We start from the raw sequence: 27,225 nt of genomic DNA, 5'->3' as shown, positions 1-27,225 counted from the left end.
AACATCTAATGAAACAATGCTATGGATTGACTGATCATTTCCCCAATAACTAAAGCTAGCCTTCTCTCTTTCAGATCCACCACAGCACCAAGAGGCCATGAGGATGGCAGTGGCATATGGTATAAATTGCAATGCCATCACAATATTCAATGATACCTCAAGGAATCAGCAGAGAGTTCCCATCCTACTCCACCAGCTTACTGCTAATCCGCTTCACGTTTTAGGAGCGCCAGGAAGGCAGTGGGCAGAGTGATTTTAAAAAATGATATTGCGGACTGAACTAAATCATTAGTACAACTGTTGCACAATAAAGGTAATCTAACATATTTGAGTGCAGTTTGTTTTTTGCAGACGTCTGTTTGGGTTACAGAATGAGGGAAAACAATTGCAAACATTTTTAGTAATGCTGCTTCTGAAATTATCTGTAAAACCATCAAATTCACTCATTAGATGTGGTCTAACATCCTGTACCCAAAGTGGCTCCTTAAAAGCATATGGAACAGCTTAGCTTTCAGAAGATCTTTTTTTATTTTAGAAGTCGTTAATTTCGCCTGCAAGGTCAATAGCCTGACATATACAATATATTGATGCTCAGTTAGAGAAGAACCAGATGAATATTAGAGGCTATCAAAGACTCAAGTACCTGACCTTCTTTAAGAAGTGTGGATCACGCCCCTTCATAAGAGAATTTGGACCCTGCTATACCAGCTAACTAAAGGTCCATAACAAATGTACCATTTCTTTAAAAAAATCTTGCATTGGCCCGCGAATTGTAGATCACAATCTCCTAGGTACCAAACAATCAAGTTTTCAATCAGAATCTGTCTTATTGGATTTAAAATCCAATATTGGCAATATTATTGATCCGGGTCATACTGCCTTATTAATGTTTTTTGACCCATCTGCCGCATTTGATCTGGTTGACAATGCTTTGCTGGTGGATAGGCGGTTAAATCTAGGTTGATGCTCTGTTGACAGCTCTTTGGAGCGAGTCTTTTTTAGGTCCACGCCGTGCAAAAGGATAATGTCCATGCCACACCCATTACCCTCACTAGAGGAGTTCCTCGGGATTCTTGCCCATCTCCTCTTTTTAATTTATATACAAAATCATTGTGTGATCTTTTGGCTAGGCTTGTCATACAACAATTATGCTGATGACACTGCTCAAATTCCACCTATCTGGCAATTATCTACAGGATTCTGATTAAAACAACAGGATCTATGCAGTCTTCGATGGCTTCAAACTCTTGCACAGAACGATGGAAAAACTGAGTTGTTGATCTTGGGCTGAGTGCATAGACTGAAGAAGTTGGATCTCCTACAGTCATTTCTCCATTGCTGGCTCCCAAATTTAGGTTGCTCAGGATGTTTTTTGGGGTTTACCAACTTTCCTTTCTAAACATGTAACCAGTTTACGATCTTCCTGCTCCTAAATGACAAAACTCGTCTTGCAGATTTGCTCACATTTATCAGAAAAAATAGGCACTTACAGCATCAGCAACTATAAAACACAAAGTTAGACTACTGCAACAGTCTATTGACGGGCTCTTCCCAAGCTAATGTTAAAAAACTGTAAGTTACTCAGAACGTTAGCGTGTGTGCAGTATGTGGCGTGGGAAAGCAAAATCACGTAACTGAAGCTAGTCCCAATTCTTCATTTGTTACCGGTTCAGAGAATACAGCATAAGGCCCCAACACTTGTATTTAAATGCTGGGTTGGAGATTCACCTCAACGCATTAAGAATGCCCCTCATAGGAGAACGAGCTCTAATAAAACCCTTCTCCTTGATCAGCCAAGTTTCGCCTTGAATATATTTGGGGGCTCCTGTTTGGATGTATTTTTATTTATTAATTTATATCGTGCGCAGGCATCAGGGTGCACCATTTAGACACAGGACATTTTACAAACATGGGACAAAATGTTTACCCAGTTACTCTTATTAGCCTACTGTCGTCAGATATTTATTTGAAAAGGTGCGTTTTCATTTTTTTCCTGAAAATTCATTAATTTCTCTCACGCTTTAACTCCGTCGGAAAACCATTCCATTTTTGAGCTACTTTAACAGGGAACTAACTGCCCAAGCCATTTATGTGCTTGAAAACTGGACATTTGACCGGCATCCGCGTTTCAGATCTTAATGGTCTTGCCAGACATATTGACCGATTCTCTCCAATATAGACAGGACCCTGTCCAAACGGGCATCTGTGAGCTAGCGTCAAGCTCTTGAAAGAGATTCTCTCCTTGACCGCTAACCAATGGAGGTCCCTTCTGTCATTAGTGATGTGTTCTCTTGTTTATTCTTACAGTGTTATTTTGTATAGTCTGACACTTTTGGCTTGCACCGGCCATCAGGGCATTTCCATAATACAAGCGAGATAATATAGTGGCTCTAGCTATGGGGACACAATTTTCTTTGTTTAGATAGGGTCTGATATTATTGAGACTTCTGAAATAGTATTGGAAGTTTCTATGCAGATATGCTTCCTGCGATTCTGCCCGGAGGGATGCTTCTAGTTATAAACCAAGAGATATTACTTTTTCACTGACTGGGATGATTACATCCTTGATGGTAAAGGATTTGTATTCTGGGCCTAGTTTAGCTCAAGCTTGTCTGGATCCAAAAGTCATCAGCTCCGTCTTCATTCCATTCAGAAATCCAATTTTGTGCAATCCATGTTTCAATAATTTTATAAGTGGCTTTCAACTTGGCGCTATCCTTGCTATAACAACCGCTCAGCTCAACCACAAGCTGTGTGTCATCTGCGTAGTTAGTAAAAAAAGACTCTGATGTTCTTGTGTACTACGCAGATACACCTCAGATATACGTTGAACAAGATTGAGGATAGACATGCGCCCTGCGGCACACCAGTCAATCAGATTTTCTAGTGAAAATGTGTATGGTCGCCATTCCTATGGAATTCTCTCCCGATTCACTTGAACAGCCCAGGCTTACTACATTTCAAAAGGGCCTGAAGACTCATATGTTTGATAGAGGAGTTGTTTAATGCCCCCTTTTTTTGGTTTCTTCGCATAACATCTTTTTTATGCTTTTCAGTGTTTGGTTTTTGTCTTGGGTCTGCCTTTGTGTGCGCTCAGAGGCTTCCGTCATAAAAAAATAAAAATAAATAAACTCTTAGAGAGGTGCATAGGGGCTAGATTAGTCATAATCTACACCTCCCTAGCCAGTTCTTTCCTCACATGTGGCTAAACCCTCTCAGTAAATAACTTCATCCACGGAGACAGCCCTTTTTCGCGGATAGGAAGGAAAACTGACTAAATGCAAGAGCATCTAAACACAAACCCAGTTGTACTCTCACACTGTGTATGATTGGTATGCGTGTAGCAGGAAAGAAACCAGTTTTTGCAATTTCTAGTCTGCAGCAAGGATGATCATTCATGAGAAGATCGTGTTGGACTTAAGACACCATAGCCACCAAAAGGTGATTGATGCAAGGTTCTTAACCATCACCAATTGGAATTCCTCTAGTCAGCTTCCATTCAGTGTTTTGTCCGGCTGTGCCATTAAATGAGTGGCTGAAGCACATGTAAATCAATCCTAGTCCTTATCCCTCTGCCCCCCACTGGGAGCATTGCACCCTGAATTATTTAGCCATGCTCCCTTTGTTTCGAAACAAAAAAATTGCAAACATTTTTAGCCTTACTTGGCCTCATGCATGAGATTTGTTTGCTTGTTAGGCGCTTATACAATAAGAATATACTGTTTCAAAGTAACCACAGGGCAGGGAGGGACGGAGGGTACATTACAACACAATATTAAGAGCTAAGGGAAATAGGGACGAACCTACTATGCCTTGTGAGTATTCAGAACGTGCAAATGCAGAAAGGAAGAGGGATGAGAGGGTTGCTGCTGGGGAGTCAGTTTGGAGAGCCATGGAGGAAGTGCTAGGAATGTTGAGTGCTACATGGCCAGAGCCAAAGGAGGTGCGAGTCTCCAGAGCGGAGTGTGTGCAAATGCAAAATGCTGTGGATAGAAAGGAGCTGGGAGTAACCGGTGAGGGAGGTCAAGGCCCCGAAGATGCATAAGGACCAAGGACACTGATTCAGCAATTGTGGGACTAAGAGGAGAGAAGTTGGTAAGGAGGAGGAAAAGAGGAATGTCTTAAGGAGCTTCTGGAATTTGAGATGATCCTGCTCAAGACGCAGGAAGGAGATGCAACCCCATTCCCTAGGCACCATATGCAAAGTGCCCACCTCTGGGCATACCCTCCGTCACATAGGAGGGTGGGGGGATTCGACTCAAAAACCACCAAAAAAGGATGAAAAAAAAAGGATGAATGGAAAACTGTTAGTCGTCTATATACCCATTGCTGCTTTGCAATAAATACTATCTAAAGCCATACTTTACAGTCTGTGCACAATGATGATCTCTGGTAGATCCCACAGAGAACATCTTTCTGTCCTCAGGAAACTGCAGGGGTTCCTACTAGGATAACACCAACATACTGTCCTTGATCCATTCAGAAGACAGTGGGCATTCCAAAATACATTCTTATTACCTTCTGATACAAACACTCATCTATCTACATTCTGAAGAAGAAGTATATGCGGACTGCAGTGCCAAAAGAACAAACATTTAAACAGTCAATGGATGCGTTCAAACCCAGGCTTGAATCCAGAGGAGGCGGCTTTGGTCAGTGGCTGCCCCACCTTTTGTAGGAGTCTTCAACAAAGCCATAAGCTTTAAACTGCTCATCCGATCTAGCATGGAAAACCCTCATTCCAGGTTAAGTCATCTTTCATACTATAGACAACATCTTTGTTTCCAATCTCTCAATTTTCCATCTGGACTAAGGCTTTGGCCGGCACCGTCCATGGCGGACTTGTTTTCATACACTGCATTACTCATCTTTTCACTTTCTCATACAATGCAACACAAACCAACTGAGTATGAAGCATTTGAGGGTTTTATATGAAACCTACCCCAGGATAATGTAGTCATGTGAAAATGTAGCCAGCAAAAAGTTCAATACAAGCAATAATAAGGATAATGTAGTCGTGTGAAAATGTTGCTAGTAATACGTTCGGCAAAAAATCTATTTTTAAATACACAAAGGCACACGGCTGTAACCCTAAGAGTGCCCCCAAACCTTCAATAAAGCCACCACAATCACCCTAACTGCATTCCTAAACCTGCCCCTAACTCATTACTATCCGGAACTCTTACAGAATACTAACCCTTCAACACAAACACCTTTAGTCAATATAAAAATCAATGGAAAATGAAAAGTAAACCAAACTCATCACCACCTCACCACAGATGACATAGCCCTAACCCAAACCCTTGCTCCAATCCTAACCTCACCCTAACCACAACTCCCGAATGCTTACTTTGCTTTAACCACTAAGTTTATCCTAACCCCTATCCTAGGCCAACATGACAAGCACTCGCCAATTTCCATATCCCTTTCTTCAACACTTAGCCAAACCATTACTCTTTTAGCCCTGGCCTTACCATAACCCCTACCCTAACGCTTACCCTGACACTTAATCTACCCTAACGACTAATCAAAGTCCAACATCACCTGCCCTCCAGCAAACACCCGGACCTTAACTCCTACCTCAATCATAACCAAAATCTTTATTCTAAACCCAACACCTATGCTTACCCTAACCCCTATCCTAGCACTAAAGCAGGCAATCACAAGACCACAAACCCCTCCTTTAACTCAAAATTACCCCAAGCAGCACTACCTTTTCAGCTGCATTTTTTTACTACTTTTTTCTTGGCAACTTTTTCACTGCAGAGCTATTTTCACCACGACTTTCTCACCGCCCACATTTTCATTGGCTACTTTTTCACTGGATACTATATTTGGGTTGCATACTTTTTTCAAAACAAACACCACTGATACAGCAGGGTAAAATACAGTAAAATAAACAGCAGGGTAGCCCATTCATCCTACACAAGTGTGGAAGAAAGCTGAATATTTAATGATACTACAAAATACGCAACAAACATACACCTTGTGTAGGGAACTGAAACTAGCATCTCAGCTGAAACAAATGAAACACCATGACTATCCTTGGAAGATGAGTAATCACATGAAAACCTGGAGCCAGAGACAAATGGCGATCATGATGCTATCTCACGGTTATAGCACCAACCACAAAGAACCAGATAGTAAGAAATATTCTCTGCTGCACATGGAGTCCCCATACTCATTCCCCCTTTTTAAACGTTTTATTATTTTTAAAACAACAACTAACAAAAATAAACAAATCCAACAGTGCAGGTCATAGTTATAAGCCACATTACTACAAAGTGGTCACTGTTTTCCCTTTACCCCTCCCCCCCTTAACTCGAGCTTACACACCCCAGTTTCCCATCGCAGTTTCTTCTGGAGGTTCTCCCTCATCTGCATTTCCCGAGGAGTCTTGATCGTCCGGGTGATCTTGGGTAGACCCACATCGATTTTGGCGCGCATTTGGGAAGTGCTTTGGAAAGTGTTTTGGCTGCTGTCTCGCTGCTGCACAGGATTTTCCCAGGACTGTATAACGTGCTATGAAGCGCGAGCCGAGGCTTTGTGGACCCTGTGACGCTTCGTGGACAATTGCAGCAAGCCGATTGGTTTGGTACGCGTTCACAACTTTGAACATTGGGCCCGTTATTGGCCCACTGCCTGTTATTGGCCATTGTCAGCCGTTACGGCAAGTTTAATTATACACTTTTCGGTTGTTTGTTTTTAGCGTTTTACACGCCCACTTTCTCTGAACTTTCCCAGATCTAAACAAAAGCACAGCGCGCGCGCACATTTGTGAAGTGCTTTGCAAAGTGTTTGGCTGCTGTCTAGTGAGTTAGCGTTGGGAGCGAGGGAGTTGTGATCTCTTTTTCCCCCGCCCCCTTTCTTTTGAATTATTTATTTATTTTAAGTTGTTTGGTGTCATATTTCCTTTTTAACCGAGATCACGTTAATCAAGTAGGAGTAACTGAGTACGGTTAGGGTTGTTTTAGTTAATAGTTCCATTTCCTTTACTGTCTTTGTTATTTTGATTTGGATGAAACATTATACGTTAACCAGTAACATGCCTCCTATTGCGGTAATAAGGGCTAAAATTGAAGCCCCATCTCGAGATAATGCAAATGGCATAGCTCTTCTTCAGAGCCGCCTGACAAGTCTTTTATCGCGTGCTGGGCGCTCTATTTCCAAGCGCTCAGCATCTGTGTCGGATGAGATTAGACTCTGTCCTACTGAGAGCATAGCTCCCCATGCTAAGTGTAATATTGAATCTGCCCCCCCCTAATGACCAAATCTTAACCCCTGTTGGAAACACCACATGTAAGCATATCTGTGGTGTAAGCCAAGAAATCTCAGATAATCACCATATAGGAAATATGGATGTAGTAAGTGAAATTCGTTTGAATGATACTCCCACAGACACCACCCTAATTGCTGCGTGCCTTATTGAAGACACCCGGCAATTATCACCTCATGTGCATGTGACTGATGAGACTAGGTTGCAGCCGGTGCTGTGCTCCGTATTGGCGCAGCAAAAATTAACACAGGCACATGCTCATCTAACCATGATAGGGGAAATTGAGGAGGAGGACATAGAATTAATGAACCTGTCTAATAAAACCCAATAAGGTAGCAACAAAGTGCTATATATTTGCTCTAATACGGGTGATTTAATACAGCTGGAAGAAGGGAGAGACGACAAAAATCACACAAGAATGAATATAGAAGCATTTTCGCCAGTTTTGCCCAGTCCGGATGACCAAAGACGAGCCTCCAAGAACTCCAAAGCACAATGATAAATCATCCACTCATTGTGTAGAGGAATCAGTCTCATTTATAGCCCCCGCGCCCAGACAATTAAGAATTGATCCAGCAGCTTGTGTTTCCGAGTTCTTCTTTAATTCCAATCACCCAGGCAGGAGCTCCTTTCCGGAGGCTCCGTCTCTGAATAATACTTTAACTGCAATGAATACGGCCCTATTAGCCGTAGCAAAACTTTATGAAATGCTGGACTTGAAGGTTACAAAACAAACGGAGTATATTGAGCCACTCCTATCTTTGGTATCAACAAATGCGAACCAAGCCCAGCAGGACCCACAGGCATCTCTGACTGAGTCGAGTTGTATGGAAGCCATAGGGTCCGTGGTGGAACAAGACACAAAAATCCAGAATGATTCTTTGTCCTTACCGCGGGCCAATGACCTTAGCACTCAAGGCCCAGGCGTTGTGGAGCAAAGTGAACCATGCTCAGTGGCCCAAAGAGATACTCAGGGTCAGGGCAATGCTAGTCCAGACAACATCGGTTTAGCTATAGAAGTTCAAACCCCTAAGGTTACGCCAGCAATAGTGGCCAAACATCAAATGGACGCTGGAGCGTCTTCAAAAGCCTTCATCCACACAAACATGTTTGAAGTATTTGCATCAGTAGGGACACAAACTAGATCTTCTAGGGGATGTAAAAAGCACAAAACCACGCCTGTAAGCTTGCAGAGGACCATGAGGACAAACAAGTCGGTCAAGTACAAGGCCAGAAAATTCATTAAAATAAATTCAATTAAAACCAGCACAAGTACTATCAAAAGCAAGAGACATGAATTTGGCGAAGAATTGATTTCTGCAAAATGTTCACCATACAAGCCATTTGATGAGCTGCCAAGCCTGATTGAAGTAGATGTCACTATTAAGCAGCTTGTAACACTGAAAAATTCACATGATGCAGTTGAACTGCCACAGATTGCTGAGGTGAACGGTCTTAATTGAGAAACATGACCAAAATGTCAATGTTCCTGTGTCTTCCGCGATGGAAGACATTCAGAAGCTGATCCAGAGCTCAATTGAATCTTGCATAAAAGCTTGAGTCTACTAAATCGCAAAGGATCATACTAGTCGATCAAGAAAAACACTCAACAAATCAATAACACACAACAATCTAGCCTTGATCAAGACAATATTGTAAGTACTGCCCAAATTGAGAGTGTAAATGAGCAAATGGGACAGGATCATTTAGTGACCAAGGCCACCACAAAAATAGTCACCTCTATTGCAGACTTATGTGATGAAATCAAAGTCTCTGTTGAAGCTTATATGACAGAGTACGCAAAGTTAAATCTAGTTAATAATCATCAACATCAGAAAATGCAAACAATACCCTCTGCAAATTTAATGCCAGCCTCTAGACAAGATATACGCGAGGCAATTAAGGCATCTATCGAAGCATATATAATACAATCTAATGTCATTAATCAAAGTGTAATACCGCAACACTCGACAGGAAAATTGTACCCATCGATAACACCATTCCTAAAGGGACCCCAATCATCCACTCATACCAATCTGGGCAATGGGGTATCTAGCCCGCTTCAATTTCCATCGATGAGTAATACTGATCCACAAAGTGTAATTTCTGCCAGATCTACTAACCTTGCTTGGGAGAAACATGCCCAAAACAGAGGAAAAAAAAAGATCTGAGTCAACATCGTCTAATTATTAAGTGTAGAGATCTCCCATACAAAAAATATTATTTGAATAGAACAAGTGTGTTAATTATCTGCAGAAATTCCAGACTTGGCTTCAATAATGGTAGATATTGATCAGATAGAATTTATCAATCACAATGATCTGACATCAGCCTAGATGTACATGTGGTCAGCTTTGGTAGCAAATACATTCTGGCAAGCAAGAATGGCATTGTTTGATATGAGCTTTAGTCTAATGCAAGAAACGCCCCCAACGTATTAATGTCACACGGACATACGCCAAGGAGTTTTGTAGCAGCATGCAGTGGATCATCAAAGCCAGGTTTCACAAATCAAGCGAAGTCATCATAATTTCCAAAAACTAAAAGCATAAGCTTGATATCCTGGAATACAAGAGGGCATAGGCATCTTAGCTCATTATCCACGGGTGACTTAGCTGAAATTGATATCATAATTGATATCATAGCCCTACAGGAAACATGGCTTCTGCTACCACCAGTCTGGGACTTGCATGTGATTCGGTTTACACCGGCTGTAAAAAGTTTCCTAGGTAGAACGAAAGGTAGTTTACTGCTTGCTGTTAAGAAAACCATTGGCGTTCAAACTGAGCTTTGCCAGTCCCCTTCGCCCACCATCCAAGTAGACAAATGAATTACCAACAAAGGGAAATTGGCGATATATACCTACTGGAGTATTAATACATTGAAAGTGGACGATTTTTTTGAACAATTTGTTAATGTATTAGATACATTAGCATTAGATATTGGAATACTATACATTATTCTATTGGGCAACCTTAATCTACATCTCTATCCCGAGTATGGAAGTCGAGTTATCAGGGGAATGAAGTGATTTCGGCCACAATTATGGCGGAAAGAAACTTCATTACGGTGAATGGGAGTGTGAGGGGGGGGGACATACCAGCGCATGTGACATGGCATCCAAGTCCTCAGGATGCCATTTTGGATTATATTTATGTTAACTCAACACTCTTTAATTATATTAACACACTTGAAGTCATACATACTGATATGAGTGATCATAAACTAAAGCTATCATTTGATATATCATTTCCAATGACAATAATGGCAACAAATACAAATATAGCTGATGTATCTGAACAATCAGGGTACTAGATTGAGATGGTCACGAACTAAATTAAATAACCTTGATAAAAATTTGGAAAAAATATATCAGGATAATATAGAAATGATGATTATACCCATTCAATGCAGATGTTTAGGCAGATTATCTTGGTAGATAATACAGTCAAGCATCAGCATATTCACGTATTTGATCTTGATGTGAAGTACAAGAAAGCGGAATTAAGGCGAGAAAGTCGCCGTTTGCACATGTCGGCCACATTTGATGCTGCAATAAAGATTAAATATTTTAAAAAACAGTATAAAATGTGGCATGAAAATAGAAGATGCAAACAATATGAACTCGATGGATCAGCAATGCTAAGGCAACTAATTAAGGAATTTGGGCCCTACTTAATCAGTCCTCAGGAAACCACCAAGTGGCTGTCCAAACAAATTCGATATCATCCAAGGCATGGCAGGTGTATTTTCAAGATTTGTATCAATCACTATTCTCTAATATGCTTTTAACCCTTCAAAGTAAGGTATTGTTTTATGATCTCGTTTGGTATCGATGATATCAAAAATTTCATCAGCAAATTAAGTACATCTCGTGCTGTTAGTCCAGATGTGCTGCACAATGCTATGCTTAAAATGTATCCGAATGAATGGGCTGGTATCTTACATCGTATAGTTGTCCATGTCTTTAAAACTGGCAATATTCCTGATACATGGCAAAAGTCAATCATATTGCCAATATTTAAAAAAGGTGATCGTGAAGATCCTAGGTCTTATAGACCGATAGCACTACTCGACTGCCCGGGGAAAATATTTGCCAGATTGTTATTAAATGTCTTTAATAGATGGCTGACTAGTAAGAATCTCTGTGATCCATTTCAGACGGGCTTCTTATCGGGCATAGGTACTGCCATTAACATGATCACGCTTACAAGTATCATACAGAAAGCCTACCAGTATAAACAAGCCTTTGTATGTAGCCTTCATCGACTTTAAGATGGCATTCGATGCAGCTCCACGAGAGCTCTTGTATAAAAAAAAAAAAAACTTGCTGATGCACACTGCCCTTGAGAGATCTTAAAATGGATCATACAATTACATACCACTATTCAAGTTAGACTGACAAAGGGTGATCTACTATCAGTCCCAATTGAAACTGCTAGAGGCCTAAAGCAGGGCTGCTTGCTGGCCTCAGCTTTATTTAATTTTTTATTTCGGATGTGACCTATGCTTTCTCACAGTTGATCACCGATACCCCAAGGATTATGGGTGTGCAAATACAATGGTTATTGTACGCAGATGATATGGTCCTCATAGCACGTACTCCAAATGCTTGCATAAATTACTGGAAGCCTTGGACGAATATGCTCAGAAAAACTGCATAAGTATCAACGTTCCAAAAACTAAAATAATTCAATTTGGAACAAGAAAACAAAGTCTAGGCAGTCTGCGATGGCCTCTGCAAAATTGCCAAATATCAGTGGCAACATCCTACATCTATTTAGGTAGGAGTATATCCAACCAACGGGCAAATGATTTATATAACCAACAAGGATTGTTAAAACTTCAAACAGCAATTTCGCAAGCCCATATTATTAGGGCCAGGTATTGCAAGTTTTCAATTGTGCCGCTGATTACCTACTTTAAAAGTAACCCCAGTTATCTTGTATGGTGCCGAGACTCAAAAATGGATGACTTATATCTATTGGGCATTGAGAGAAGGACGGTATTGGAGACAAGTGTTGAACTTACCCAATTCCCAACCTTTGCCATTAATAAGACATGAATTGGGTTTAATCTCCTTGCATGCGATCTATAAATGGAAATTATGTTCGCTATACCGTAAATATCTTATGAATAAACTAACAAAGGGTATTAGCAACATCACATCAACCTACTTGTTAAGCTCAGTAGATTTGTTCCCTAAAATGTGGCACATGAAAATTCATAGCATATTAGAAGAAGCCCAAATTGACGCAGATTTGCTAGTAGAAAATCCAGATCGAGCGAAAACTAAAATCTGGGAGACAGATTGGATTAAAACTAGAACAGCATGTTCAAAATATCAAAATGTTATTGATCACCCCTTCGAGATGAAACGATATCACAATGTTGCGAGTTATATGGTGAAATCTCCTAGCCCTGTACATTGGGATGGTTTGAGATTTCGCTTGAATTTATGGCTGACTAACGATGTGTTAAATAGGCCTAATACTGTTGGAACTGTGCTAGTAAACTGTTGCTTTTGTAAACAGCAGGTGGAAACTCTTAAGCATCTCTGCACAGAATGTACAGAACTGTTGTTGGTCAGATGTATTCATTATAAGCAACTATTTGCAGAGTATAGTGACATGACAGCTGATACATTGTGGGGCTTGCTATTTCACTCTAATAGGAAGTCAGTGAGATATGCGGTAGTGAATTTCCTTCACCATCTGGGTCTATAAAAATTGGGAAAACACGAAAATGAATTGGCTGGTCTTCATAAATTTCACATGTGTATGTGAAAATTAATGAATCTAGATTTAAACATTGAGAAGGTTTAGTGAAAATGCTAGTATATTGTTTGTGTATGTGCCTTTTTATGTAGAATAATTGGAGTGTAATATTATGACTTGTACAAAGACAAACTATGTATGATTAATATGATGGATTATTATGTTTTAACTTTTGTATTGAGTTGAAAGGTCTCAAAATTTTCGCGACCATAACCACTCCAAATAAAATTTTTTTAAAAAGACCCACATAGAGTGGCTATTAAGTGCCTCCAGGCCATTAGGGTTGCCGTTTCCTCCTCACCTCCCCTACTGGCCGCCTCATACCATGCCACTGTTTCAGCATCTGCCAATTTCTGTAGATCATGCCACCACACCTCTATTCTCGGTCTGTGGCTCGCTTTCCAGCCCATTGCAATTCTTCGTTTGCCCAGTATGTAAGTCAGGTCTTTCAGCTTAGTCACGTGTCTCAGTTTGCGAAGTGTTACAAAGCCCCCACCATACAAGCCCATACAGAGTCCACGTCCAACTGAATTCCCATCTCAGTTAACCAGTGGGTGACTTCTCACCAGAATTTCCCAATCTCCGGGCATGCCCAGAACATATGTACCATCCCTGCATTCACCTCCCCGCATTTAGCACATGCTTGTGGTCCCATGTTCTTAAATCTGGCGACCTTCTTGAGGGGTCATATATGCTCTATGGGTTATGTACAGCTGGATCTGCTGCAGCCTTGCATTTCTGGACACTTATGATATCTCTGGGGTCTTTCCATAGCCTATCATGCATGGGCTCCCCCACTTCATCTTCCCAATCTCGTCTCAACTGCGTCACCTCCTTACCCACCCTAGACATTGGAAGTTCATAGATTCGGGAGACTTCATGTCCTCCTTCCAAGACATCAAAAACTGTCTCTACAGCTTTGTCAGGTTGATCGACCAGCACCGTTTCCGGCCATGTTTCCTTCGCCCCCCGCACCTCTCTGGTATAGGCAATATATTGCCCTGGGTGTAGACCAGTTTCTTCCACTAGCTCCTCAAATGTAGTCAATTCCCCTGCTTTCCATAAATCTCCTAATGTTACTATGCCCACCGGTCCCAGTACTTGCGCATCGCCTTCCTTAGTTGCTCATCTACTCCTAGCAATGTCACTAGCGGCGTCTGCTGGGAACATGGGGTTGGGTTATTCATGGCCAGGCAAGCCCTACACCATACCTTCCATCCTAGTTTCAGCAGTTTACATCGTCCCCATACTTCTGACTTGGGCACCCATATTATCTCTTTCAGGAAAAACTGGGCACATTCAGCTCTTAATCTGGATTTCGCTGTCGGGTCTTCCGTCAGCCATTTCGCCACATACTGTAGTTGGCTGGCCAGGTAGCAGATCTCGAAGTTGGGCAATTTTATACACCCCCCCCCCACAACCCCATTGTATGTATGTTGCAGTTTCCATAAGGCCATCCTATTCCTGGTGTTGTGCCAGATGAAGCCTCGGCATAGGCTTTGTAGTTTGCTAAAGAAACGCTTGGGTATCACAAAGGAGATGCTCACAGAAAAAAAAGTGCAGTAGCCTGGGCAATGCGACCGTCTTCAACAGCGCCAGCCCCCCATCATAGCCAGGGGGAGCTTTGCCCAGAATTTCATGCTATTCTCCAAGTGTGATATTGTCTTCTCCGTGTTATGTGTGTGTGTTCATCCTCCACTTTTGGTAAATGCCAACCCCCCCCCTCCCCAAGTATCTAAAGGATCTAGTCTCCCAGGGTATCTGCAGTACTGGTAAGTTCTCTTGCGGGATCCTTATATATCTACCCAGGGGGAACAGGCTCAATTTCATGTGGTTAAATGCAATCCCAGAGAGCGTCGCAAATTGCTCCATTACTTCTAGGATGTATTGCAGATTTTCTTCTGGGTATCTCAGGTATAGCAGTAGGTCATCGGCATACAGTGATATGAGGCGAGTTCCCCCCTCTGTGTAAATCCCCACCATTTCATATTGTTGTCTCAGAAATATCGCAAGGGGCTCCAAAGCAAGGATATACAGCATCGGGGACCAGGGGCAGCCCTGTCTGGTGCCCCTACTGAGCTGCCATCGGTCCGAGATGGTCACCCCCGTCTTAACCCTGGCTAGTGGGGAGCTATACAGCAATTTAACCCATTTTAAATACCCGGGCCCCATTCCATACTCTTTTAGGGCTGCCATCAGCCAGGGCCATCTGACGGAGTTGAAGGCCTTCACCGCATCCAGTGACGCAATTGCATCTTGTATGTCACCTTCCGATTGCTCTATGACGCGGTGAAGCCATCTAAGATTGTCAGATATACGTCTGTGCGGCATGTATCCGGTCTGGTCTGGGTGTATAGGTTTGCCTATAACCTGTCTCAGTCTGTTTGCCAGCACCGCCGTTTGAATCTTGCTATCCTGATTTAGCATGGATAGTGGTCTATATGACCTGCAGTCCATGCTAGGTTTGTTGGGCTTGAGGGGCGGGATAATAATTGAATCCCTGAGAGATTCCAGTAACCTCCCTGTCTCCCATGCTTCGTTCAGCATATCTAGCAACAGGGGGTGGGGGGTGTACTTCCGACCCGTACATTTCATAAAACTCACTAGGGAGTCCGTCAGCTCCCAGGGCCGTGCAGGTAGGTAATTGCTGGACTACTGCTTCCAATTCCTCCAACGTGAGTGGGGCCTCAAGGTTTCTCTCTTCTGCGTCCAGCTTCAGCAAGCCTATATCCTGTAAAGTTTCTACACTCTTGCTCCATTCCCCCCTGCCCCGTGTCTATCCAATTGTTGATAAAACTCAAGGAACCCCGTATTGACTCCCTCTTGGGTGTCTAGTATTTGGCCATTCTTCCCCTTTATTGCTCTGAAGGTTTGTATGGGCGCTTCTTTTACATAACCATGCTAGCAGTCTCCCTGGCTTATCCCCCCGCCCGCATGTTGCCTTTCCGTATATTTCTTATAGTTCAGGTTACATAGCCTCTCCCAGTGTCCCCTACACGCCTGCTGTAACTTACTTATGGTTTTGGCCGTCTCCTGGGAGCTGTTTCCCTTATTCATATTTGCTTCTAGCTCCCCTTCGGCTTTCTTTAAATCCCGGATGATTCCACTTTGGAGCCCTTTTGATTTTGTTATGGTTGATTCCCCCCCTCACCACTACCTTAAAAGCCTCCCAGAGAGTGCACGCCGAATCTACACTTCTGGTGTTCTTTTCAAAATATTCTACTATATCCTCTCTCAAGTCTTCTCTAAAAGCTGTGTCTTTCAATGCCTCAGCTCTAAGCTGCCATGTGGGGATCTTCGCTCTGGGGGTAAGTGTTGCCATGCTAGGATTAGTGGGGAATGGTCCGAGAGGACCCTCGCTTTATATTCTGCCAGCGCTATCCCTCCGATTACCTCTAAAGAGACGAACATGTAATCCAAACTGGTGTACACGTTTGTTGGAGCCGCATAGTGCGAGTAGTGTCTATCTTGTGGGTGACACAATCTCCATATATCTACTAGTTGGAATTCACCCACCAGCTTTCTCAAAGACTTGGCAGCCGGGGTGGGTTTGCCTTGTTTCCCCAACTGATCTATCCATCCCTGGGTCCAGCGTGCAGTTAAAATCACCTCCCCATATAACTACCCCTCCCAAATATGGGCTGACCTTGCCATACAGTGTCTTGATATATGCTACAGTGTCTTGGTTGGGGGCATATGTGCCTACTATACACACCTCTTTGTTTTCAATCAATCCCCTCATCGCCACCATCCTCCAGTCTGGGTCCTCTGTGGACTGTATTAGCTGAAAGGGTACATGAGGGGTGATCCACGTGATTACCCCCCCAGCGTATGCTGAATATGTTGCCCCAATGGTAGTCCCCTTCCATTTCCTCCGCATCACCTCCTGTTTGTCCCTCATATGATGGGTTGCTGCTGTCTTTACTGTGCAAACACCTTCCATTGCATCCCTGCCAGTCTCCGCCTCCTGTGCGGCTCCATGGGGGCCATACGATCTCACTGTCCAGTAGATGCCGGGCCTCGTATGCTCAAGTCTCTGGTTCTTGAGGCACCTCCGTGCGCAGGGACCCGGGGCTGCTTACAGATGCGTGCGCCCCCGCTTTCACACTGTATGCACCGGGACCAGCACACATCCGCCCGCGTTCAGAGAGCGCCTTCTCCGGCCCAGGTCTGGGCTCCTTGCTGGGCACTTCCCGGTATCGGGTTCCCACGTTATTTACAAGGGATTCCACCCCTTCTCCTACGCGCCATACAGACATCCCAGCCCTTTGTTAGACTGGGCGGCCATTTTGCCTGATCAGCCGCTAGTTTCGCCTGCAGTTTCTCACGAATATTTTCTTCTGCGTAGTGCGATTCAGTTTCTAACTTGGCCTATTATGTGCAGCATGCCTTCCAATAGATGCTCCTTCCTTTGGGATGATTCCAATATGATTTCACCAGCGGGCAGTCTCAGGATAAGTAACGGATTAGCAGGAGCTACGTAGAATACCAGCCGCTCACATGGCCAGTAAGCCACACCCCCTCATTCCCTCTTTATAGTACAGAGGGCACCAAAGTTAAGTCATCTACCAACAAAGTATGAACCACCATCCACCATCCATATACTGCAATGTCAGCACCAAACTGATTTAAGAATAACAGAAGATGTTTGTATAGTGCTCCATGCAGAATTCCAGCCACTTCTAAGGTTTGCATAGATAAGTATTACACAATGTAATGGTGCTCAACTTAACCAAGGAAGGATGAAGGGCTGAGTCAGAGCTGCCAAGTTTTAAGACAACCACGAATGTCTGGGGTGACACTTCAACCTGTGGAGTTCTTTTGCCAGATTGTGGATATAAGAGAGCCTGGTTAGCTTGAAACCAACAGCTGCCAGGAGCTACTTTCGGCTCCCCACGCCGCCCACCTCCTCCAACCCTAACCATTCCCACAACATACACATACATTATGAACTAAAAGTGGACTAGGTAAGTGTGGTTGATGAAACCACAGATTATTGATTTGGGTTTGTTCACTGCATTTAGTTGGCCATTTCTTAGAAAACATTTACTTCCAACTACTATAAAATATCACCAGACACCACTGATGGTTACAGTTAACTATGCATGAAAATAATTGGGAGACTGAATGGTCTCTGCATTCTTCCTTTCGAATGCCAGAAACCTCGTTGCTGGATCCATGTTCAAGAATTCCACTCTCCTCTTGAATTTTCTTGCTAAAACGGAGATTATCATCCCAATTTGATCTTGTTTCAACTCCATAAAGTCCATCTTCATCGATTCTGCAACTGGAGATCCGTCTAGGTAGAGATTGGTCTAGCCTCATTCCAAAGTCTCCCTTTACTCGATTTTAGTTTGTCTTTAGGTGCCATTTTTCCATTGAAGGAAGCCAATAGTGTTACAGATATATGTCATGTGAGCTACAACAGAGCACACAGGAAAACACGGGGTGGAGGCTGTGGCTGGGGCAAGCAGTGTTAGTTGCATGTATACCATGCACATTCACCCGGAGGCATCTTCGTGCGAGAATTCCAAGGTATTAACCAAGCAGCTCGGATTAATACCTTGGAATTCTCGCAACAATGGTTGTGTGTTCCTTTGGCAATGCAGATGACTCCATAGTGCCTGAGCAGAGACCTGTGCTGCCCAACTAGTCCTGGTTAGCAGAGTTGGCTTTGAAAATGCTCATTTCAGTTATAGCCTCATCATTAACAGTATTCAGAATGTCCCTTCAGGCACGGTTAGTTGCACTGGCAGGTGGGGATGAGCAACTAAGGATGACAATCAGAAATCACTGGGAGCCGGCTGGGATAGTGACATTGGGAGATATCTGGCAAGAAGGGGCCATAACAGACTTTGAGGTGTTGGGGGCAGAAACTGGGTTGCACACCGGTCAGTATATTACATACCATAGACTGGTGCGGAAGCTTAAGAGAATGTGGTCTGAATTGGTGCTTGAGGAAGAGCCAGATGTTACTATGGATACAATATATGATCTAGCAGAAGGGGGACACGAAATATCTAGGATATATGAGATGATGTCCAGAGTGGGAAAGGAGCTGGTGCAACTGAGACTGGAATGGGAGGAGGAAGTGGGTACTCGGATGGAGGACGGAATGTGGGTGCGAGTTCAGGGGTATCACAAGAAAGTGTCGAGAAACGCAAGAATTCAACAGATGCAATTGTATATTACGCATGGGGCGTACTTGACACCCCAAAAGATGGCCAAGTTTAAGAATATAGGATGGCAGGCATGCCCTAAGTGCGCTGAAGAGAATGCGAGCATGGTACACATGCTCTGGTCATGCCCAGTTATTGAGTGCTTTTGGGGTGAGGTTGCACGCAAAGTGGAAGCAAAGGGTATCAGGCTCATGGTGGACACTGTGTGGGCCTGCCTGTTAGGAGGGTTCCCCAGGCCACGAAAACTTAGGCATGTAGGAGAATTGAAAGATCTGGCATATGCGCTTGCGAAGCCGAGGATCGCTATGGTGTGGAAGGCATGTCACAAACCACGATTGGAGTTGTTGTGGAAAGACCTGCAGAAATTGGCGGAGGCTGAAACTATGTTATGGCAGGAAGCTAGTAGCACTCGGAGGGGGGCGGGGAGGAAACAGGCTCTGATGGCCTGGAGACTGCTCATAGCGGAACTAATTGGGTCAATTCAAGACCCTTTGGATATAACGGAGGGAGAAACCTCACCACAAGATGCAGGAACTGAACATTAGGAGTTGTAGGCTCGTAACGGGGGGGTGGGAAGAGGGAAGCAGTGAACACGGCTGAATAATGTATATGTGAAACGTTATAGTATCCGCTGCAATTTTGGTTTGTAATGAACAATGTTCAATAAAAGGTTTTTTTTTAAAACAGTATTCAGGATGTCTCAGTCCGTTACATTATATATTCGATTTATAAAACTCTACATTTCTGGACCTTCCAATGCCATATCTTAAAGACCGCAGAAAGCATTACCTATACGTTACTTAAGGTTCGATTCCTGAGTTTTTGTCAGAAACAATAATCTGCTCTCAGTTGCCACAGTTTTATTTTCAATTTAATCGCACGTCCCTTTTGAGATTGGCTTTATCCATTGAGATTGTACTATGTTGTAGAGTAAACAGAGCTGCATTATTTATCCCTGCCCCATTATCCTAGTACACCTGCTCGAGTTTGTTAAATCTCTCCCAGTGTGTGTACAGTTTACAGTTAAGCTGAGCAGCAGGTTTCCTATTGTTTGCAATATATTGCAGGTTTAGGACTTAGTGGCTTAGGCGGAATCCTTCCTTCTAGCCGTTTCCTTCCGTAAGGTTTTCCGTTTCTGTCTTTTGATATTTTGGGGGAATTGCCCAGCTTTAATACAGATGATGAAATGGGGGTTCCGAGTATCCGGGCCATGAACTTGTTGAAAATGGGTTCCCGGGTAGGACTGAAAATCCTAGAGTCACCGACCCAGCAAGACGGGGAATCCCTTTAGCACTCAAAAGTAGGTTGCAGAAGAAAATAAAATTGTAGGGACTTTTGCAGGGAGCAGCGTGCAGACATGATCAGGTGTTCAACCATGTTACAGAAATAAGCAGTAATACAACCAGGAGAAAGAGAGAGAGAGAGAAAGAGAGAGAGAGAGAGAAAGAGAAAGAAAGAGAGAGAGAGAAAGAGAAAGAGAGAGAGAGAGAGAGAGAGAGAGAGAGAAAGAGAGAAAGAGAGAGAGAGAAAGAGAGAAAGAGAGAAAGAGAGAGAAAGAGAGAAAGAGAGAAAGAGAGAGAAAGAGAGAAAGAGAGAAAGAGAGAAAGAGAGAGAGATATCAGTCCCAAAACTCCTGCTGTAGTTGAAAAGAAATCTATTGTGTGCCGTATTTCTAATTAACATAGGGCCAACTGAAAGAACTTTCTTCCTAGCAGCTTCCTGCAGCCTTTGGTTTCGGAGTAAGGCTTCCATCTGGCCTGGTCGGTGAAGCCGTTGAGGGATCATGGGAGTCGCACCCAAAAACATCTGGGGTCCCTTACAGGGGTGTTTGCTAGGTCTGAAAAAGGTCTTGAGCTATACTAATGTGGGGACTGTAGGGTCTAGCTAGACTTATGGTTGTAATCCTCGAGCTTCTATCTGGAGTTACAACCAAAAAACCCGGGTCAATAGCCCCTGCAGACCGACCCCACCCCTGCCAGCAAAGCCTCAGGAACCTATGATGCAGGCCCACGTGCCATAGTATACAGAACCTGCAAAGTGACGTATGCCATGTGTGACGCCGTGAGCCATCCCGGTCTTTCAGTCACTGCACTGTGCACTTTATTGCCTTTGCAACTGCAGTCCACGGGTCCTGCATAACGCAGGACTGCAGTATTACTGAACACGTGTTTGGAATCAGTTGCACTCAAGTATTTCCATTTTTTTGCTGCTGTCCTTGGCGGACGACAACTATGGGTTAACCCAGGTCGAGTCATTGCCTCCCAAGATCAAAAAAAGAAAAAAAGAGCAATGAAGCCCTGCATGCGGCTCTCTGCTGGCAGAGATGACGTGTTATTTATGGCTGCCGCAGTCATGTCGCTCTACAGCACAGGCTTTGCTGTAAAGAGGACTATAAGATTCCAGTCAAACTGATGGCAGCAGCCTCCGCACTTAGTCTACGCACATTTTAGGATACCAATTGGAAATCTCCATGCAAAAAAGAAAGGGTTACAAATATTTTTTTACTTAATTAAGAAAAGCAAAAAAAATAAACCGGCGTTTACATTTAATGTCACACAGAGCGCATAAAGCACTCCGTTTCAGTTGAAGGGTCTTATTGATTTGTGGGGCCTAGGCCCATCCTCTCACCTTTCCTGGGTTTCGCGCCCTGACCCATTCGTCCACAACTGCAGGCTTGCACTATTGAACGGTAGGTAACCTCTATTTGCCAAGTTCTTGTGGTAACAATGGTATCTCCAAGTTCAGGGTCACCAACTCGCTCTCCCTCTCTCCCTCCCTCCCTCCCTCCCTCCCTCCCTCCACCTGGGACCTCCTACCTGCAGCCGCCTGCAAGACTCGTCTATTCCGCTAATGCTCACTTTTCCCTTCTTCTCCCTTCTCTCCAAGGTTTCATTTCTCCCATCTCCGCCCTTTGATGTTCTCTCCTCACCCCTTCCACTTACCACTCCTCCACCCTCTTTTCATTCTGCCTTCTCAGTTCAGTAACACCTTCCTCTATCCTCACCAATGGGTCACCTTTTTTAAGGATCTCTTCCACGATCAGCCTCTACTTCCTAGTCTTTTGCCCGTCCTCCACCTCCACTGCTGGCCTCAAGTACACCCAGTCCCTTCTATTACCCCAACGATCGCGACAGGGTAGCTTCTTTTTACTGGGGTGGGGGTTTTCAATGCTTACCTTTTAGAGCATTACAGCATTGTAGTTCTCTGCTGGCTCAGCATCTGCAAATAGTAGGTCAATTGGTACATGATGCATATGCACATCACAGCAGAGGGGCACTCACAATAGTTACAGCGATAAAGCACACACTGGGCACTGTGCTAGAGGCCCCATTTTCAGAATAGGAAAGGCAGTCCTGAGGAGCGACTGGGACTATTCCTATGACAAGAGACTCAATGCGGTATACCTTACACACGGTTGAATGTAGCAAAGGAGGGTTGCGCTGCACTTCACATTCACGAAGGAACTACATACAGCGCAAAGGATGCATATCCCAAGCAGCAGCGGCTAAAGACAGGACATAATAGGGGCGCCCAGAAAACAAAAATCCTGGAAAAAGACACTGAAAGCATGGCATGCAAAGAAATCTCCAAGGGTAATGTGGGTGCTATACAGGCAGGAATAATATATCAGCCAGTGTCTTGAGGAGAAAGTTGTAAATGAAATCAAAGAGCACCCGTGACGTAAGTGAGCTGGAGCCTTTCTATAGTACACAATGCACAGTGAAGATCCTTTAGGCCACCCGGGATTCTCTCGATCAACATAGCGCCACTTGGGTCATTCCCTGCGTGTTACCGGTTCTGGCTTTCAATGCATCAGCACCTTTTCTTTTGTGTAGGGGAAACTTTATGGAAATAAAGACTGGCTCAATCTAAGGGTGTATTCAGCACAAGGCGGACATCTGGCCCTCTTGGCTCCTCCCTTGAGCCCAGTGCATCCCCAGCCACCTGGTCTAACTGAGCACCAGCTCAATAGAAAAAAAGAAAGAAAAAAAAAAAAAGCGTAGCGCAGGTTTTTTTTTTTTTTTTAAACAGCTGCTCAGTTGTCACCAAGTCAGGGAACTGCATGGCACATTGGACATGCGTGGCTGGGGTACAAACTGTCAAAGGGAAATCATGTTTCCCCTTGATAGTTTCAAGCCAGCCCCAGAGCATTTCCAAGGCTGCAACAGGCAGCCAAGGGGCCACTCCTGGGCTGGTGCGGCTTTTCCATGATGGGTGAGCGTTCATGAGGGTCGTCCCCATTCTCGCCCATTATGGCCAGGATGCCTGTGTTTAAATCACAAGCATGAAGTGCTTAATGCACATTGTAAAGTGACAATTACTGCCATAGATAGCACAAACCATCATTGGCAATAACGCTCACTGTAAATCACATGCCAGCAATTTCTGCAAGGCATTTACAGTGGACAACCATATGGTTGGCCACTGTAAATCCCTTGCAGAGAGGATATAAACAGTGTCCAGGCACATTCCACACAAAGTCTAACTGTATGTATGCATCTGAAAGGCGCATTTAACTAGACCTGCACGCGCAAACACTCAAAAATAAATACTGCATAGCAATATTTAAAAATACTAATGCACATATGTATTCATATATTTTACTGTCTCATTAAAATACTTCTACAATAAAATGATAGTGCACTTTCAAAAAAAAAATAAATTCAATTCCAACTCAAGATCAAAAGCCGATTGCACAAAGATGATGCTCAAGGTGAATTTTCAGTAAAGCAACAGTGAAGTGCTAATACATGATGCTCAAAGTTCATGTTTAGTAAAAAGAACGTTAAAGTGCCAATGCATGTTTGCCAACAGAACACAAGGCAAATATTTACATTCAGATAAAGTTCAAGTGCAAAGCAAAAATATTGTATTCCTTTTGCCATATGCAGAAAGATAAAATAGAGTGCACATCATAGCTAATGCTATGTACCAAAAGCTACATTCTAATCTATGCATAAAGGCATATATATCAAATTAACTGCACATTCTCAGGTACATGTCTCATGTAACAAAAAAGTTACAAGGCATTGAAAGGCCACATACCGAAATCACCAAAAAAGGCCTTGGCACTGGGGGGAAATACCCATCGCACTTAAAGGGTTAAAGAATAGGGAAACTGTGCCGCCTAGTGGTAATGGAATGGTAGTTTGTAGTTGGAACTGTGTATGGTGTGTTATTAGTGCTTGGAAAAGAAAAGTACTTCATATGTGAGAAGAACAAGTTGCTCTCTTACCTGGTAACGTTCTTTCGATGGGATGGTCCGACGACATATTCCATATCTATGACAGGTATGTCCACAGCTATGCTGCTTCGGAAAATTTTCGGCGTCTGCGTCCTGCGTCGATGACGTCGATGCGCCGTCCCCGAGGACCTCCGACGGCCGACGTTACCCGATGTGATAAGTAGGACGCCCGTAGCCTCAGTTGTAGTTTTTCCCCCCAGAACGTGCGACACCAGTTTTCTGCCAGTCAGACACACAAGGCCTTGCGGACCGCAAGCTGCAATCGCATAAGAAATTCTGCAGCGGGAAAGGTATGGAGGGAGCGATATGGAATACGTCGTCGGACCATCCCATCGAAAGAACGTTACCAGATAAGAGAGTAACTTGTTCTTCGAGGGGATTGGGTCCTCCGACGTATTCCATATCTATGACAGACTCCCAAAGCAGTACCAAGCAAGGAGGTGGGAAAAGAATTTAGAACACAAATTTGGCATGCCCAATCAAATTGCGGAATAAAGGACTGCCTTGCCAAAGGCCAGATCCTGCCCTCGGATGGAATCGAGGGAGTAGTGACGTACAAAGGTATGTACCGAAGCCCAGGTGGCTGCATCACAGATGTGACGAATAGGAACACCCCTCTGCAGGGCAGTAGACGCAGTCACTCCCGTGGTAGAATGGGCCCGCAAACTAGCCAGAGGGTCCTTACCCGCCAAGCGGTAACACTCGGAGATAGCTAAAATAATCCAACGAGACAAAGTCTGTTGTAGTTTTTCCCCCCAGAACGTGCGACACCAGTTTTCTGCCAGTCAGACACACAAGGCCTTGCGGACCGCAAGCTGCAATCGCCTAAGAAATTCTGCAGCGGGGAAGGTATGGAGGGAGCGATATGGAATACGTCGTCGGACCATCCCATCGAAAGAACGTTACCAGATAAGAGAGTAACTTGTTCTTCGAGGGGTTTGGGTCCTCCGACGTATTCCATATCTATGACAGACTCCCAAAGCAGTACCAAGCAAGGAGGTGGGAAAAGAATTTAGAACACAAATTTGGCATGCCCAATCAAATTGCGGAATAAAGGACTGCCTTTCCAAAGGCCAGATCCTGCCCTCGGATGGAATCGAGGGAGTAGTGACGTACAAAGGTATGTACCGAAGCCCAGGTGGCTGCATCACAGATGTGACGAATAGGAACACCCCTCTGCAGGGCAGTAGACGCAGCCACTCCCGTGGTAGAATGGGCCCGCAAGCTAGCCAGAGGGTCCTTACCCGCCAAGCGGTAACACTCGGAGATAGCTAAAATAATCCAACGAGACAAAGTCCGTTTCATCACAGCTTGTCCATAGCGCTTTCCAGTGTAACCAATGAAAAGTTGATCGTCCACCCTGACCCGGGCATTCGCGAAATATAAAAGCTCAATGCTCTCCTAGGATCAAGCCTATGGAGCATCTCCTCTTCCTTACCAGGATAGAACGCCGGAAGAACAACCTTCTGGCTCAAATGAAATTCCGAATCCACCTTCGGAAGAAAGGAAGGACGAACTCTAAGGACAACCCTGTCTTTATGAAACACAGTGAAGGGTGGCTTAACTGAAAGTGCCTGTAACTCACTTACTCTCCGAGCGGAAGTAACCGCAACCAAAAACACAGTTTTCAGAGTTAACAGTCTCAAAGGGCAAGAATGCAAAGACTCAAACGGAGCACCCCTAAGAAAGTTAAGAACAAGGTTCAAATCCCAACCGGGCACCAGAAAAGGTGACGGAGGAAACACATTAGTGAGCCCTTTCAAAACTGAGAAATTAAAGGAATCTTAAAATAGGAACATTCTTCACACAAGCGCTTAAATATGGACAGCGCCGCCAGGTAACCTTTAATGGTCCCCACTTGCAAGCCCCTGTGGGCCAAGGAAAGCAAAAAAGGCAGAACCATGGGAATGTCACACTCAAAGGATCCACATTCTTAACTCTGCACCAGTCGCAGAACTTCCGCCAACGATACAGAGACTTTGTTGCCAGCCGCCTGGCTGGCTGAAAGCAACACCTCCATCACGTCTTCAGGGAGGTCCCAATCCTTATACCTCAACCTTTTAGAAGCCAAGTGTGAAGGTTGAGGGATCTGACCTCTGGATGGAGAACCTGACCCCCCCCCCTCTCCCGTGAGAGCAGATCGTCTTGGTTGGGAAGACGACGTGGAGGGCAGATGGACAAGTCGAGAAGGTCCAGGTCCCACGTCCTCGGGCCCACGCCGGAGCAATGAGGATCCTCCGGGAACCGTACCTCCGTAACCTCTGCAGTACTTGCGGGATGACGGGGACTGGAGGAAACTCGTACAGCAGTGGGAATGACCACTCCACCACAAACGCATCTCCTAAGGCTCCTTTTGGAGGAAATTCCCGCAAGCAGAACCTTTCGCACTTCCGGTTGACACTGGAGGCAGAGAGATCCACTTGAGGGCAAAGACCTCCAGGAGAATCTCCTGAGCCAGCTCCCTCTCATGAGAGATCGTGCTCTGCCTGCTCAGAGCGCCCGCCGTCTCCGGCGAGATGAACAGCCGAGATCGAAACTTCCTGCTGAATGGCCCAGACCTCGAGCTGCATCGCCTCCCTGCACAGAGGAAGTGACCCTGCCCCCCCCCTTTTTGTTGAGGTAGTGCATTGCCACTGTGTTGTCCGTTAGAATCAGGACACTCTTTCCTCGCACAGTCGGCAGAAAAGCCTTCAGGGTAGCCTGACGGCCCTCAGCTCCAACAGATTGCTATGGAGTCCGGACTCAGGC

At 44.3% G+C, this 27,225-nt stretch overlaps 1 protein-coding gene across 3 annotated transcripts in view; it reads right to left on the bottom strand.

Annotated features, from left to right (window-relative positions):
* The window catches only part of ZFYVE28 (zinc finger FYVE-type containing 28), an 881,464-nt gene that overhangs the window by 763,102 nt on the left and 91,137 nt on the right, over nt 1–27,225 (bottom strand). The gene's annotated exons all lie outside the window — the stretch shown is intronic.

Source organism: Ambystoma mexicanum, chromosome 6q (assembly GCF_040938575.1).
Source record: "Ambystoma mexicanum isolate Mex_15411 chromosome 6q, UKY_AmexF1_1, whole genome shotgun sequence".
NCBI lineage: Eukaryota > Metazoa > Chordata > Amphibia > Caudata > Ambystomatidae > Ambystoma > Ambystoma mexicanum.
This window is presented reverse-complemented; position numbering and strand designations above follow the sequence as displayed.